The sequence below is a fragment of the Nerophis ophidion genome, linkage group LG14 (assembly GCF_033978795.1).
Source record: "Nerophis ophidion isolate RoL-2023_Sa linkage group LG14, RoL_Noph_v1.0, whole genome shotgun sequence".
NCBI lineage: Eukaryota > Metazoa > Chordata > Actinopteri > Syngnathiformes > Syngnathidae > Nerophis > Nerophis ophidion.
Window position 1 is genome coordinate 33,651,928 of NC_084624.1, and position 15,814 is coordinate 33,667,741.

The window sequence follows — 15,814 nt, forward strand, 5'->3', positions numbered from 1 at the left end:
TCCCATATAATCACCTCTACACTCATTTCTTATTAGCATTAAGTGTTTTCTACTGTAGATTATAATACTCAAAAAACGTGGCCTGGTCATTGCTATGGGCATCGTCCAACCACCACAATACTTAGTCACCATCTCATCCATTCATTTTCTACCGCTTATTCCCTTTGGGATTGCGGGGGGAACTGGTGCCTATCTCTGCTACAATCGGGCGGAAGGCGGTCTACACCCTGGACAAGTCGCCACCTCATCGCAGGGCCAACACAGATAGACAACATTCAAACTCACATTCACACACTAGGGATCATTTTAATGTTGCCAATCAACCTATCCCCAGGTGCATGTCTTTGGAAGTGGGAGGAAGCCGGAGTACCCGGAGGGAACCCACGCATTCACGGGGAGGACATGCAAACTCCACACAGAAAGATCCCGAGCCCGGGATTGAACCCAGAACTAACCCCTCTGACCATACTTAGTCACACCCTGGGTAATTCCTCTCAGTTTTACCTAGGCTTACATGTACTGTAACAACAGGTGTATGTTGTTCTACAAAAAACATTGTCAACTTGATCATCGCAGCTACGACCATTAGCTTTGTTTTCAGCATTCCATGTTGACTTTGCACGTTTGCGTTGTCATGCCACATTGATCATGCCGAAGCTGTTTTATTGACGTTGAAGATAATGTGCATCAGAAGAGTTTGTATCTGTGGGATCTGAGCCGAGGATGTCGTTGTTGCTTGTGCAGCCCTTTGAGAAACTTGTGATTAAGGGCTATATAAATAAACTTTGTTTGTTCGATCCTGCGCTCAGGCTCTGGAGTTTGAATGTCTTACCCGTGACTGCGTGGGTTCCCTCCGTGTACTCTGGCTTCCTCCCACCTCCAAAGACATGCACCTGGGGATAGGTTGATTGGCAACACTAAATTGGCCCCAGTGTGTGAATGTGAGTGTGAATGTTGTCTGTCTATCTGTGTTGGCCCTGCGATGAGGTGATGACTTGTCCAGGGTGTACAGGCATTCCGCCCGATTGCAGCTAAGATAGGCTCCAGCGCCCCCTCGCAACCCCGAAGGGAATAAGCGTTAGAAAATGGATGGATGGATGGATGATTACAATCTGTGATGTTACGTCCCACTGGTGTCTTTTGACATAGCTCCAGTTGAAGTCTAACCACTGTGAAGATGTGTTATTGATGAGGCAGGTGTTGAAAAAGTTTGTCAAAAAAGTGTTCCGTAAAAAATTTGGTCAACTTGAGATTGTTGCGATGTAGATCCAGTAATGTCAAGATTAGCCGCCGTGCTATTAGCATTGTTACCCTTAAACTGTAAATAGAAGTCCATCTTGGTAAATATTTATCGATCGCCACAACAGAGTAGTATACACTTCAAGTTCAATATAACACGGTTGTTGGGCTACATATTTTTTATCCTTTTATTTTCGAAAGAATATAACAAATATAATTCCCAAACCAGATCTGAATAGTGGATTGTGCTCCCACGTCACAAAATGGGTGGGAACTATCCACAAGTAGGTACAGTATTGACATAACAGGGTCGATATGTTGTTGTTTTTATTTAGCCACATTTTTATTTAGTAACTTACAGTTTCTTCCAACAAAGGGAAAAAAAACGTTCACGCTGCTGCTCGTTCATGGTGCTTTTGGGTTCGGCTGTTTTCCTCGTCGTAAAGCTATCTTTTTATTTTGTGTGATTACAAATGTTTTACAGCTTCTCTGACACATTTAGTAGTCTTATCAACTTTACAAAGCAATTGCTCTCTTTGTTTCACCTCTCCACTTTCAGGTAGTTAGCTGCTAAGCTAGCGGAGCTAGGCAAGCCCCCCCCCCAGCCCCCAGCCCCCACCCCCCCACTCCGAAAACAGCAAGTACTTGACTCGGTGAAGGAAAAAATGTGAGTTCTTCCTGCTAGAGGGGCGTGTCTGCCAGAGTAACTTTGTAATCCATCAATCAATCAATCAATGTTTATTTATATAACCCTAAATCACAAGTGTCTCAAAGGGCTGCAAAAGCCACAACGACATCCGCGGTACAGAGCTCACATAAGGGCAAGAAAAAACTCACCCCAGTGGGACGTCGGTGACAATGACTATGAGAAACCTTGGAGAGGACCGCATATATGGGCAACCCCACCACCACCTCTAGGGGTGACAGAAAGCAATGGATGTCGAGCAGGTCTAACATGATATTGTGAAAGTCCAGTCCATAGTGGATCCAACATAACAGTGATAGTCCACTTCATAGTGGATCCAACATAGTAGCGAGAGTCCCGTCCATAGTAACTTTAGATGCGGTGTACACGCTTGCTATTGAGCTAATTAGCCCAGTTTGTTGCAGCCCTAAATGGATGCTACGGTAAGCCTGCTAAAACGCACACCAGATTTAGCTCGTTAACTAGTCCTACATCCCATGGGTGAAAAGTCAGGGTCCATGGCACGATTGCGTTTGAAAGAATATCGCTTTACATTGGGCCGCGTCATATCAAACTTTGAGTGTAATAGAAAATAAGACAATTTCTTCATAAAACCAACACATAGACCAGGGGTGCCCACACAGGCGAGCTACTTTTCAATTGACCAAGTCGAGGGGATCTACCTCATTCATGTATAAGATTATATTTATTCATGAAAGAGAATTTTTGTTAACAAGTTAAATGTGTTTAATGATAATACAAGCATGATTAATACATTTATACTCCTTTATTTCATATAGATAAGAATGTTAGTTGGTGTATTACCTGATTCTGATGACTTGCATTGAATGGAATCAGACAGTAGTGCTGATAACGTCCGCATTTTCAAATGGAGGAGGAAATAAGTCCTCTTTTCTGTCCAATACCACATGAAAGTGGTTGGTTTTTGGCCTTTTATTTGTCCAGCTTCCATACTCGCTTTTAATCACTTTACAAGAAATACATTGGCGGCAAACTCCATAGCTGGCTTGCTTGTGTGCGCTAGCTTTCTGAGACTCTTATTTTGTTAGCGCAGGCAGGATGAAGCAGCGCTTTTATTGTGAAGACATGAACTTTAGAGTCTTTAGAGTTTTGACGGCAGGTACGGCGCTAGAGACTGTTGAAATAATAAGTGTTTCTCGCCTTCCTGTCGTTCATTTTTTCTTAATAATGAGCTTGCAGCAGCTAGCGTCATCTCACAAGACCCTCGGGTGCCGCGAATGTCAATCACGTGACAAAAGCGACGTCTTGGTAAAGATTGATGATTGCTCATTTTTTCTAAGTCTATTTTTTTAATGCCTGGCTGGCGATCGACTGACACACCCTTCGCAAATGACTTGTAGCTCACGATCGACGTACTGTAAATGGAACCTCTGACATACACAAAGGCTTGAAAAAAAGTTTTTAAAAGAAATCTGCGATGTAGTGAAGTCACGATATTTGAAGTGCAATGTAGCGAGGAAATGGGAACCTCACACAAATGTGGACAAGCTTCTGGACAGCTGTTAAAGAACGCATCCTTGCATGACTGATTGGAGGACAGGATACACAAAGGGGAACATTATCACAATTTCAGAAGGGTTAAAACCAATAAAAATCAGTTCCAAGTGGCTTATTTTATTTTTCGAAGTTTTTTTCAAAATTTTACCCATCATGAATATCCCGAAAAAAGGCTTTAAATAGCCAGATTTTCGCTATCTTTAAATCCATCGTCCATTTTCCTGTGACGTCATTTAGTGATGCCAACATGGCGGATAGCACAGCAAGATATAGTGACATTAGCTCGGATTCAGACTCGGATTTCAGCGGCTTAAGCGATTCAATAGATTACGCATGTATTGAAATGGATGGTTGGAGTATGGAGGCAAATAGCGAAAACAAAATTGAAGAAGAAACTGAAGCTATTGAGCGAATAGCTATGAAGCTATTCGGCGATCGCCTTCTTACCAACGATTGAGTGTCGCAGGGTATCCATACATCTCTGTGCCATGTCTGTTGTAGCATCGCCGGTAAAATGTGCTGGAGCAACTTAAATCTGTCGATTGGTAAGTGTTTGTTTGGCATTAAATGTGGGTGGAGGGAAAGGCTGGATGCAAATATAGCTACAAATGTACATACAACTAGCCTAAATAGCATGTTAGCATCGATTATCTGGCAGTCATGCCGCGACCAAATATGTCTGATTAGCACATAAGTCAATAACAGCAACAAAACTCACCTTTGTGATTTCGTTGACTTTATCATTGGAAATGCATCTGCTTTGAGTGTCGCAGGGTATCCATACAGCTCTGTGCCATGTCTGTCATAGCATCGCCGGTAAAATGTGCAGACGAGGGACTTTTGGACCTTTTGACCACTGGAGCAACTTAAATCCGTCGATTGGTAAGTGTTTGTTTGGCATTAAATGTGGGTGGAGGGAATGGCTGGGTGCAAATAGAGCTACAAATGAGGCATAACGATGCAATATGTATATACAGTTAGCCTAAATAGCATGTTAGCATCAATTAGCATGCCGTGCTAATCGATGCACACACGTGTTGTTACACCTTCCGACAACACACCGACGAGGCAATTCTCCAAGGTACGGAAAACAGTCGAAAAAACGGAAAATAACAGAGCTGATTAGACTCGATGTTTGTAATGTGTTTGAGAAAATGGCGGATTGACTACCTAGGTGACGTCACATTATGACGTCATCGCCCCGAGAGCGAATAATAGAAAGGCGTTTAATTAGCCAGAATTCCCCCATTTAGAGTTCGGAAATAAGTTAAAAAAATATATGGTCCTTTTTCTGCAACATCAAAGTACATATTGACGCTTACATAGGTCTGGTGATAATGTTCCATTTTAAGTTGGTCAGGTCAGTGGGCATCTTTACTTCAACACTTACACACTTCAATTAAGGCTGGGCGATATAGCGATATACACGATATATTGCAGGTTTGTCTCTGCGATATAGAAAATGACTATATCGTGATATTCGAGTATACATTCTCACGCAGTTGCTTTTAGCTGCGGGCATTCCATTACAGGCTCTCCTCGCTCTTTCCTGTCTCTCTTTCTCACAGACAAGCGCACCTTCTTACACACGTCACATACTGTCACGTCATATGTCACATACGTGTACGCCCTTGCGGAGCAGAGAGGTGGCAGCATAAGTAAAGTTAGCTGTGATGCTTGCAGAGCCGTGTGAGTGGTAATACGAGAGAAAGAAGGTGCGAATGAAGGAAAAATTGATTCCCAAGAAAAACAGCAGGGGGTCCATCGTCTGCCGGTAGTTTGGCTACAAGAGGGAATATGTCGAACAGACAACCGTAATAAGTCAAGCATGCGGCACAAGCGTTGCTATAAAAAGTAGCATTACTGCTAATATGTAGCATCATTTGAAAAGTCACCTGCTAGAGAATGAAGAGTGCTTGCTTCGCATGTCAACATCTCCATTCGGTGCCACACGCCCACACCATCAAAATGCCGAAGCAAAAATTTCCACATCAACACCGTATGAAAAAAAATGAATTTAATAACGTCCGTAGTAACCGACCACATAGCGAAGGATGAACACTATTTCATTTCCTATTATGCAGCTCATTTTTATTTGACATTTAAAATGTCTCTGACAATCTTGCACTTTCTGTTTTGGAAATAACATGAGCGTTTGTGCCACTGCTTAAAGGCCTACTGAAATGCGATTTTCTTATTTAAACGGGGATAGCAGGTCCATTATATGTGTCAAGCTTGATTATTTCGCGATATTGCCATAGTTTCGCTGAAAGGATTTAGTAGAGAACGTCGACGATAAAGTTCGCAACTTTTAGTGCTGATAAAAAAACCTTGCCTGTACCGGAAGTAGCAGACGATATGCACGTGACGTCACGGGTTGTGGAGCTTCTCACATCTGAACATTGTTTACAATCAGGGCCACCAGCAGCGAGAGCGATTCGGACCGAGAAAGCGACGATTTCCCCATTAATTCGAGCGAGGATGAAAGATTTGTGGATGAGGAAAGTGAGAGTGAAGGACTAGAAAAAAAAAATAAAAAAGAAAGAGGGCAGTGGGAGTGATTCAGATAGGGAAGATGCTGTGAGAGGCGCCGTTGCAGCCGTGGGGGTGGCAGGACCACTCGGCCAGGCCCAACCGCAACAAGGGATAGAGCCATACCGCTTTGAACCCGACGCTGACGGTGACGGTCAGGAGGACGCATATTGATGCTGGAGTAGCACACGACATAGATCGACTTCAGAATACAGAATGGTAAAATGTTTTTAATTAATACACATAATACACTGCACTTTGTGTGTGTGGTCCAATCCCACCGTGTTCGCTTGACATCTCTGTTCCATAGTAAAACTTGACTGTCAACTTTCGGGAATGTAAACAATGACACACCGGCTGTGATTGTGTTGCTAAAGCCGGCCGTAATACACCGCTTCCCACCTACAGCTTTCTTCTTTGATGTCTCCATTGTTCAATGAACAAATTGCAAAATATTCAGCAACACAACAGTCCAGAATACTATGTGGAATTATTCGATGAAAACAGACAACTTAATAGCTGGGAACGATGCTGGAACAAAATGTCCTCTACAATCCGTGACGTCACGCGCACACGTCATCATACCGAGCGAGCGAGGAAATGGGAACCTCACACAAACATGGACAAGCTTCTGAACAGCTGTTAAAAAACGCATCCCCGCATGGGTGATTAGAGAACAGGAGACAAAGGTACTTAAGTTGGTCAGGTCAGTGGGCATCTTAACTTCGACACTTAAACACTTCAACTGTGTGTTTGGCTTTTTCCGAGACAGTTTGACTCGATATATTAGGTTATTTCAATCGCCATTATTTCCCATGGGAGAATCCGCTCCTAAATGGCCACAAATCAGTGGTCTATCAGCCTTGCGTCCTTGGCCTGGCAGCGTCTTCTGACAGTGACAACAGTGGGGATTCTCCAGCATCCATAATTGATGCGTACATCCGCCGCTTCTAGAAGAATCTATCCCACTTGTACATTTAAGGCGATTAGCTGGAGTCTGGAATTTTAACGAGCCGTAGAGGGGGAGTGTGTGTGGGGGGGGAGGGGGGGTCCAAGGGTGGCGGGCGGCAACAACTGATTATTGATTGGGCGCGTAGGAAAGATAAAGTGCGGATGAGCTCTTTTCTGTGTGTGTCTCCTCGCCACACGCTATTGATCAGGGGCTCGGATTCTTGTTCCAATTACACCCGGACTGGGACGCACTTTGGGATGCTTCTTGATTTAGGACAGATACAAATAAGAGCATTTCTTTGTGGGACCCCCACTATATCTATACTTGCCAACCTTGAGACCTCCGATTTGGGGAGGTGGGGGGTGGGGCAGAGGCGTGGTTTGGGGGAGTGGTTGGGGCAGGGGGCGTGGTGAAGAGGAGAGTATATTTACAGCCAACTCACCAACTATATATATATATATATATATATGTTTGTAATACTTAACTTTCAGTGAATTCTAGCTATATATATTTATTTTAGTATATATATAAATAAAATAAATAGTTGAATTCCCGACGGCACCTATCAAATACACAGTAATAAAAACACAGTTGTTTTACTAACTGTACTGTGCTTGCTGGTTACAAAAAACAACAACAACAACACTGACCTTTCACTATTTGAGTAACGTCACTTCCGAGTTTCCAGAAGATGGCGCCAGTATGTGCTTTGGCCTGCCGTCTCTTGCTGTCAGCTCTGTTCGTTTTTGTGTTGTTTGCGTTTATTTTCGTCTCTGTCGTCCTCTCCCCCGCCACCTGCGGGCTGTGTGTCGGGCCCCACCTGGATTAGCTGCACCCTTGGACGTGCTGGCCCCTGCCAGGTTCGGTCTTGTGAACGCAAGATTTTTGACAAACAAAACGTTTATCCTGAAGGATTTCTTCACTTCCCGCAGACTTCCTCTGTGTGACGGAAACATGGCTTAGAGCCGGTGAGTCCGCCCCTCTTAATGAACTTCTGCCTCCGGAGTGTTCCTACTTTAATTCTCCGCGGTCGTCCGGTCGAAAAGGAGGAGGATTAGCATCCATCCATCCATCCATTTTCTACCGCTTATTCCCTTTTGGGGTCGCGGGGGGCGCTGGCGCCTATCTCAGTTACAATCGGGCGGAAGGCGGGGTACACCCTGGACAAGTCGCCACCTCATCACAGGGCCAACACAGATAGACAGACAACATTCACACTCACATTCAAACACTAGGGCCAATTTAGTGTTGCCAATCAACCTATCCCCAGGTGCATGTTTTTGGAAGTGGGAGGAAGCCGGAGTACCCGGAGGGAACCCACGCATTCACGGGGAGAACATGCAAACTCCACACAGAAAGATCCCGAGCCTGGATTTGAACCCAGGACTGCAGGAACTTCGAATTGTGAGGCAGACGCACTAACCCCTCTGCCACCGTGGAGGATTAGCAGTCATTTTTAAAAATTACTTTAAATGCCGTCAGATCCGCCTGCAATCCTCCTTTTCAAGCTTCGAACTGTGCACGTTTGAGCTGGAGGGGGCGTGGCTTCCAGCTCTGGCTGAATTTCGGGAGATTTTTTGGGAGAAAATTTCTTCCGGGAGGTTTTCGGGAGATGCGTTGAATTTCGTGAGTCTCCCGGAAAATACGTGAGGGTTGGCAAGTATGACTATATCAAACCTATTGCTCCTGACCACCCCCACCACCAGGCTTAACTCAGCTTAACTCAATACAGAAGAAGGCGGGGGGATAAACCAAAAATCGTGGCTTTTGCAGAGGGCGTCCTAAAACAGACCCTGTCTGCTCCCATGCGTACAACACCATCTTTACAGGTTTAGAAAGGTAATTATGTGACACCCCTCCCCAAAGCTTAAGTTTATAAGATTATAACGATATCATCACTCCTGCTAGAGTGCGGCATGAAAGAGAAGTGTGCTCATAAAGAGCCTTACCTGATTGAACAGGTGCAGGAGAAAAAAACACTCTCCTGTTTCAAGGCATGCAACGGATGTGCATCTGAGTGAAGCCACAATGAATCCCCTGTGGCAGCATCGCCCACATCCTGCTCGCTCCGCACGGCTCTGGCAAGTGATGGAAGGAAGCGAGATGGAGGTAGACAAGACACGGCGATTTTAGTCCATCACTGCCGGCTACAGAGGGGGTCGCTCTCCGTCAACATCTCCGCCCGCCCTGCTGCCTCGCATCGCGCCGCCAACAGACGACTGAAGCCGCTGATAGGGGAGATGGGCGGTGCGCCACCAGCGTCCGGTCCACTTGGTCGTGTCCGCACTAGTCCGCCTGCATGACAATTTTGGACCGTTACAACGTGGAGATACTTTTTTTTCTTTGGAATCTGCGCAGTTTGGGGACGGCTCTCTCTCTCTCTCTCTCTCTCTCTCTCTCTCTCTCTCTCTCTCTCTCTCTCTCTCTCTGTCTCTCTCTCTCGCTCTCTCTCTCTCTGTCTCTCTCTCTCTTTCTCTCTCTCTGTCTCTCTCTCTCTGTCTCTCTCTCGGTCTCTCTCTCTCTCTCTCACACTGTCTTTGCTCACACTGCGGTTCAACGTGTGTGCGTGTGTCCGCGTGTGTGTTCTTGTAAATTCTACCCTTCTTGAGACATCGACAAGGTAAGGAACAAGTTAGGACCAAAATGGTGCCAATACGGAAAACCCCGAATAGACTGCCGAATACTAGAGTCCGCGAACATTGCTCCAAAGTCAGGATTTTTTTGTTGATTTAAAGGCCTACTGAAATGAGATCTTCTTATTTAAACGGGGATAGCAGGTCCGTTCTATGTGTCACACTAAATCATTTAGCGATAATCCCATATTTTTCCTAAAAGGATTTAGTAGAGAACATCGACGATAAAGTTCGCTAATAAAAAAGCCTTGCCTTTACCGGAAGTATGTGCGTGTGACGTCACCGGTGTGAGGGCTCCTCGCATCCTCACATTGTTTATAATGTGAGCCACCAGCAGTAAGAGCATTTCGGACCGAGAAAGCAACAATTTCCCCATTAATTTGAGCGAGGATGAACGATTTGTGGATGAGGATATTGATAGTGAAGGACTAGAAAGAAAGAAAAATAAAATAAAATAAAATAAAAAGCAACGGCTCCGGGTAGCAGCAGTGTGAGCGTTGCAGATGTAATTAGACACATTTACTACGATAATTCTGGAAGATTCCTTATCTGCTTATTGTTTTAATAGTGTTTTAGTGAAATTGTAAAGACATACCTCAAAGTCGGATGGCTGCAGTGAACACGCCAGTGTCTCAGAGAGAAGCCGGGGAGCCAAGCTCACAGCTGCCTTTTTTGACAGCTACTGCAGGAGGACGCATAATCCACTGATGTCTCCGGTAAGATATATATCACAATCTTCCCATTTAAAAACATGCTGGTTGACGTAGAGAAACATGTTCGCTTGACCGCTCTGTGTTAAAGCTTCACAACAAACAAAGAAACACCGGCTGTGTCTCGGTGCTAAAGACAGCTGCAATCCACCGCTTTCCACCAACAGCATTGCTCTTTATAGTCTCCATTATTGATTGAACAAATTGCAAAAGATTCAGCAACACAGATGTCCAAATTACTGTAAAATTAATATGCGATAAAAAGAGACAAATTTTTGCCGTAAGTGGTGCTGAACTAAAATGTCCCCTCCAACCAATAACGTCACAAACACACGTCATCAATCTGCGACGTTTTCAACAAGATACTCCGCGGGAAATTTAAAATTGTAATTTAGTAAACTAAACCGGCCTTATTGGCATGTGTTGCAATGTTAATATTTCATCATTGATATATATAAACTATCAGACTGCGTGGTCGGTAGTAGTGGGTTTCAGTAGGCCTTTAATGTGCATAAAAAGGTAAACAAAGGTACAAAGGTAAACATTTTTTTTTTATATTTAGTGTATTAGATTCTGCAACTAGTGTTTGGATCCCACTGTATGCAATATCTGAAGAGCATGGAAAAAAGCATTTTACTGTGGTGTAGTCTGCATGTGACAAATAAAATTGAACCTTGACAGGTGCAAAGGCAGCAATGTATGATGAAACAAGACGACAGCAAAAGAAGGACTTCCCTATTCATACCTGGAAAAAACCCGCCAGGTGAACAGCTGATTTTATGACTTCCGGTGCTGACATAGACCACCCGCGTTCCATATGTGACCATAGGATGAACGAAAACACTACAATACTAAGACTATAGTGGCCATCAACAGTGTGTGTGCGTGTGTGTGTGTGTGTGTGTGTGTGTGTGTGTGTGTGTGTGTGTGTGTGTGTGTGTGTATGTGTGTGTGTGTGTATGTGTGTGTGTGTGTATGTGTGTTTGTATGTGTGTTTGTATTTCTACCCTTCTTGAGACATCAACAAGGAAAAGTACCTTCCACATGAAGACCGATGAATACATTAGGACATAAATCCTGATCCCAATACAGAAAAGCATTGCATCTAATAGCGATTGCCTCATTTGCACCCCTGGTGGTGAAATCTATCAAAATTAAAGCGGTCTCAAAAATGAGGGATTTTTAAAATTGACTCTGTTGCAAGTCTTGTGTATTCTTTGTAGCTTGTTTGTGTGTGCTATAGCTATTGAGGGTTTTTTTTTCTGGTCTAAGGCTGTACCCTCTCCCCGGGAGTTCAGCCTTAGACTGAATATTTTTTTATTCACCCCACGCCCCACCATTTTTCCACCTTTTTAAGGGGCGTCGGAAGTTGGCTGACCCGTCAGTAATGTTTGTCTGCTCTTGAGTGGGATTGTGTAAAAAACTGTGTGTCGGTTTTAAAAGTGCTCACAACTCTGGTCAACAAATGAAATAAGATTATGTCAAAATTCGAAGTGCTCCCCTCCTGCCAACAAATGTATCTAAGATCTTACCTTTTTTATATTAACATAGTATGTATATATTATTAATGTTGTAAATATAAATCCTTATATATCTAGAAAGGGTGGTTGTTAAGAGGTACACATTTTTCGCAGGTCTCAAGAAGGTAATAAATACAAGAATGTGCGTGTGTGTGTGTGTGTGTGTGTGCGTGTGTGTGTGTGTGTGTGTGCTTGTGTGTGTGTGTGTGTGTGTGTGTGTGTGCTTGTGTGTGTGTGTGTGTGTGTGTGTGTGTGTGTGTGTGTGTGTGTCTGTGTGTCTGTGTGTGTGACATATTTGTTTATTGTTGGGCACTCACATTGTTGCAGGCATCTGATCCAACTGATCCAACAGAAGTATATATTTGAAATTATTATATAAAATTAATGAATAAAATAAAATATGTATATAGAGACATACTGTAATACCTTGAAGTAAATAATGATGATTATAAAACAATTACAAACAAACAAAAAATATATAAATAAATTATAAAAAAGCTTACCTTTTTTATATTTGCATAATATGTATATATTTTTAACGTTGTAAATACACATCTTTATATGTCTAGAAAGGGTGGTCCTAAAGAGGCAGGCAATTTATCAGACGTCTCGAGAAGGTAGCAAATACAAGAAATACAAGTGTGTGTGTGTATGTGTTTGACATCAACAAGGAAAAGTACCTTCCATATGAAGACCGGTGAACATGTTAGGACTGAAATCATGGTCCCAATACAGAAAAACATTGCATCTAATAGAGCTCCAAATACTAGAGTCCGTGAACAATGCTTCAAAGTCAGGATATTTTGTTGATTTAATGTGCATACAAAAGTAAAAATTGACAGGTGCAAAGGCAGCAATATATGATGAAACAAGACGGCAGCAAAAGAAGGACTTCCCTATTCATACACGAAAAAACCCGCCAGGTGAACAGCGGATTTTACGACTGCCGGTGCTGACGTAAGACAACCTGCGTCCCACATGTGACCATAGGACAGGAGTCACCAACCTTTTTGAAACCAAGAGCTACTTCTTGAGTACTGATTAATGCGAAGGGCTACCAGTTTGATACACACTTAAATCAATTTTCAGAAATAGCCAATTTGCTCAATTTACTTTTAAATAAATACATCTATATATATATAAAAAAATGTGTATTTCTGTCCGTCATTCCGTCATACTTTTTTTTTCCTTTTACGGAAGTTTTTTTGTAGAGAATAAATGATGAAAAAGACACTTAATTGAACGGTTTAAAATTCAACCGAAAAAAAAAGAATAGAAAAACTAGCTAATTCGAATATTTTTGATCAAATTAAAAAAAGAATTTATGGAACATCCTTAGTAATTTTTCCTGGTTAAGATTAATTTTAGAATTTTGATAACATGTTTTAAATAGGTTAAAATCCAATCTGCACTTTGTTTGAATATATAACAAATTGGACCAAGCTATATGTCAAACTCATTATTTCTTCTAGATTTTCCAGAACAAAAATTTTAAAAGAAATTCAAAAGACTTTGAAATAAGATTTCAATTTGATTCTACATATTTTCTAGATTTGCCAGAATATATTTTTTGAATTCTAATCATAATAAGTTTGAAGAAATATTTCACAAATATTTTTCGTCAAAAAAACAGAAACTTAAATGAAGAATTAAATCAAAATGTTTCTTATTATTCTTTACAATAACAAAAATAAATGTACTTGAGCATTGATTTAAATTGTCAGGAAAGAAGAGGAAGGAATTTAAAAGGTATATGTGTTTAAAAAACCTAAAATCATTTTTAAGATTGTATTTTTTTCTCTAAAATTGTCTTTCTGAAAGTTATAAAAAGCAAAGTAAAAAAAAAAAAGAATTTATTTAAACAAGTGAAAACCAAGTCTTGAAAATATTTTCTTGGATTTTCAAATTCTATTTGAGTTTTGTCTCTCTTAGAATTAAAAATGTCGAGCAAAGCGAGACCAGCTTGCTAGTAAATAAATACAATTTAAAAAATAGAGCCAGCTCACTGCTAAATGCTGCTATTTGAGCTATTTTTAGAACAACCAGCGGGCGACTCATCTGGTCCTTACGGGCTACCTGGTGCCCGCGGGCACCACGTTGTTGACCCTTGCCATAGGATAAACAAATACACTACAGTACTAAGACTTTAGTGGCCATTAACAGTTAACTTCTACAGTTGGGGTGTCCAAAGTGCGGCACAGGGGACCATCTGTGGTCCGTGACTCGTTTGTCATTGGCCTTGAGCAGATTGCAAAAAACAAAAAATAGAGATCTTATTTGCACCCCTTGTGGTGAAATCTATCAAAATTAAGATGTTCCCGAAAAGGAGTGATTTTTCAAATTGACAGTGTGTTGCTTTTAAAAGTGCTCCCAACTCTGGTCAACATATGAAATAACAAGGGTGTGTAGACATTTAATGTGCTCCCTCTCTGGCCAACATATGTAATAATAAGTATGTGTAAGGAATTGAAATGCGCCCCCTTTGTCCAAAATTTATGAAAAAAAAAAAATGTATATAGAGACATACTGTAATAACTTGAAGTAAAAAATTAAGATTAAAAACTAATTACATAAAAAAATCCCCCCCAAAATAATAATAACCGTATTTCCTTGAATTCCCGCCGGGTATATAGTATCCGAATGCCTCGTTTTACCGTTGGGTCAAACTCGTTTTGCAAAATAATTAGAGCATGCTTACAATTAGCGCATGCTTAGAATTACTGCCGGGTCAAACTTGTTAAGCAAAATAATTAGCGCATGCCTCGGTTTACCGCCGGGTCAAACTCGTCTCTTCACGAGTGTGTATCACGGGTGGGAAATAAGCCATATTTCCTGTCATGGCATCCCCTCATATTACCTGCCCCGTTTCCACGTTAAATCTCGTGAGTTTAACACAGGCGCTCACGTGACCCGCTGCAGCCTATCGCGCTCTGTATAATCCAGTGTTCCAAGATGGCTGCCAGGTGTGGTGGCTAAACCGGGGGAAATCTGAAACCGGTATGTTTTAAAGTTCTCGTTTACCTGCTTATCGTAAAAACAACCGTCCAACATTTTAAAACTAATTGTAAACTTATAGGTGCCGACCATCAGGGCCGAGTTGCGTTGAGAGGGTGTGGCGATGTTGACATATTAAGCCGAGTTGGTAAGTGAATTTGTTTGCTAATGGTAGCTACTAGCCGTACCCATGTATTTTCTATGGGCGGTTAGCATCGGGTTTTAATCCCGTTTCCTCCAATGTTTCTGATCCGATTGAATTTATATCAATGTCGAGTCTTTATTTTGGGTACTTACATACGGTTGATTGATTGATCGATTGAAACTTTTATTAGTAGATTGCACAGTTCAGTACATATTCCGTACAATTGACCACTCAATGGTAACATCCGAATAAGTTTTTCAACTTGTTTAAGCCAGGGTTTACACTTATCAATTCATAGTACAAATATATACTATCAGCATAATACAGTCATCACACAGGTTAATCATCATAATATATACAGTACATTGAATTATTTACATTATTTACAGTCCGGGGGGTGGGATTAGGAGTTTTGGTTGATATCAGTACTTCAGTTATCAACAATTGTATCAACAGAGAAATGTACATTGAAACAGTGTAGGTGTGACTTAGTAGGATATGTACAGCGAGCAGAGAACATAGTGAGTTCAGATAGCATAAGAACAAGTATATACATTAGAAATACATTTAATTCTTTAAATTAGGTTATTTACAATCCGGGGAGGGATGTGAATGGAAGAGGGTATTAGTAAAGGATTGAAGTTGCCTGGAGGTGTTGTTTTAGAGCGGTTTTGAAGGAGGATAGAGATGCACTTACTTTTACACCTGTTGGGAGTGCATTCCACATTGATGTGGCATAGAAAGAGAAGGTGACTGAGTGCTGTGGCGTTTTAAGGCCATCTGCATTTTTCATGCTACATAATAAAGTTTTTTTTATTAAATGTGCTTTTCATTATGGTATCCTTACATCACACTCAAATTTATA

At 41.8% G+C, this 15,814-nt stretch overlaps 1 protein-coding gene across 1 annotated transcript in view; it reads right to left on the bottom strand.

Annotated features, from left to right (window-relative positions):
- sntg1 (syntrophin, gamma 1) overlaps window positions 1-9,316 on the bottom strand; it is a 121,089-nt gene extending 111,773 nt beyond the window's left edge. The window contains exon 1 of the mRNA XM_061920481.1: window positions 8,897-9,316. The gene's annotated coding sequence lies outside the window, so the exon portion shown is untranslated. The remainder of the gene's footprint in view (window positions 1-8,896) is intronic.
- Window positions 9,317-15,814: the final 6,498 nt, after the last annotated feature.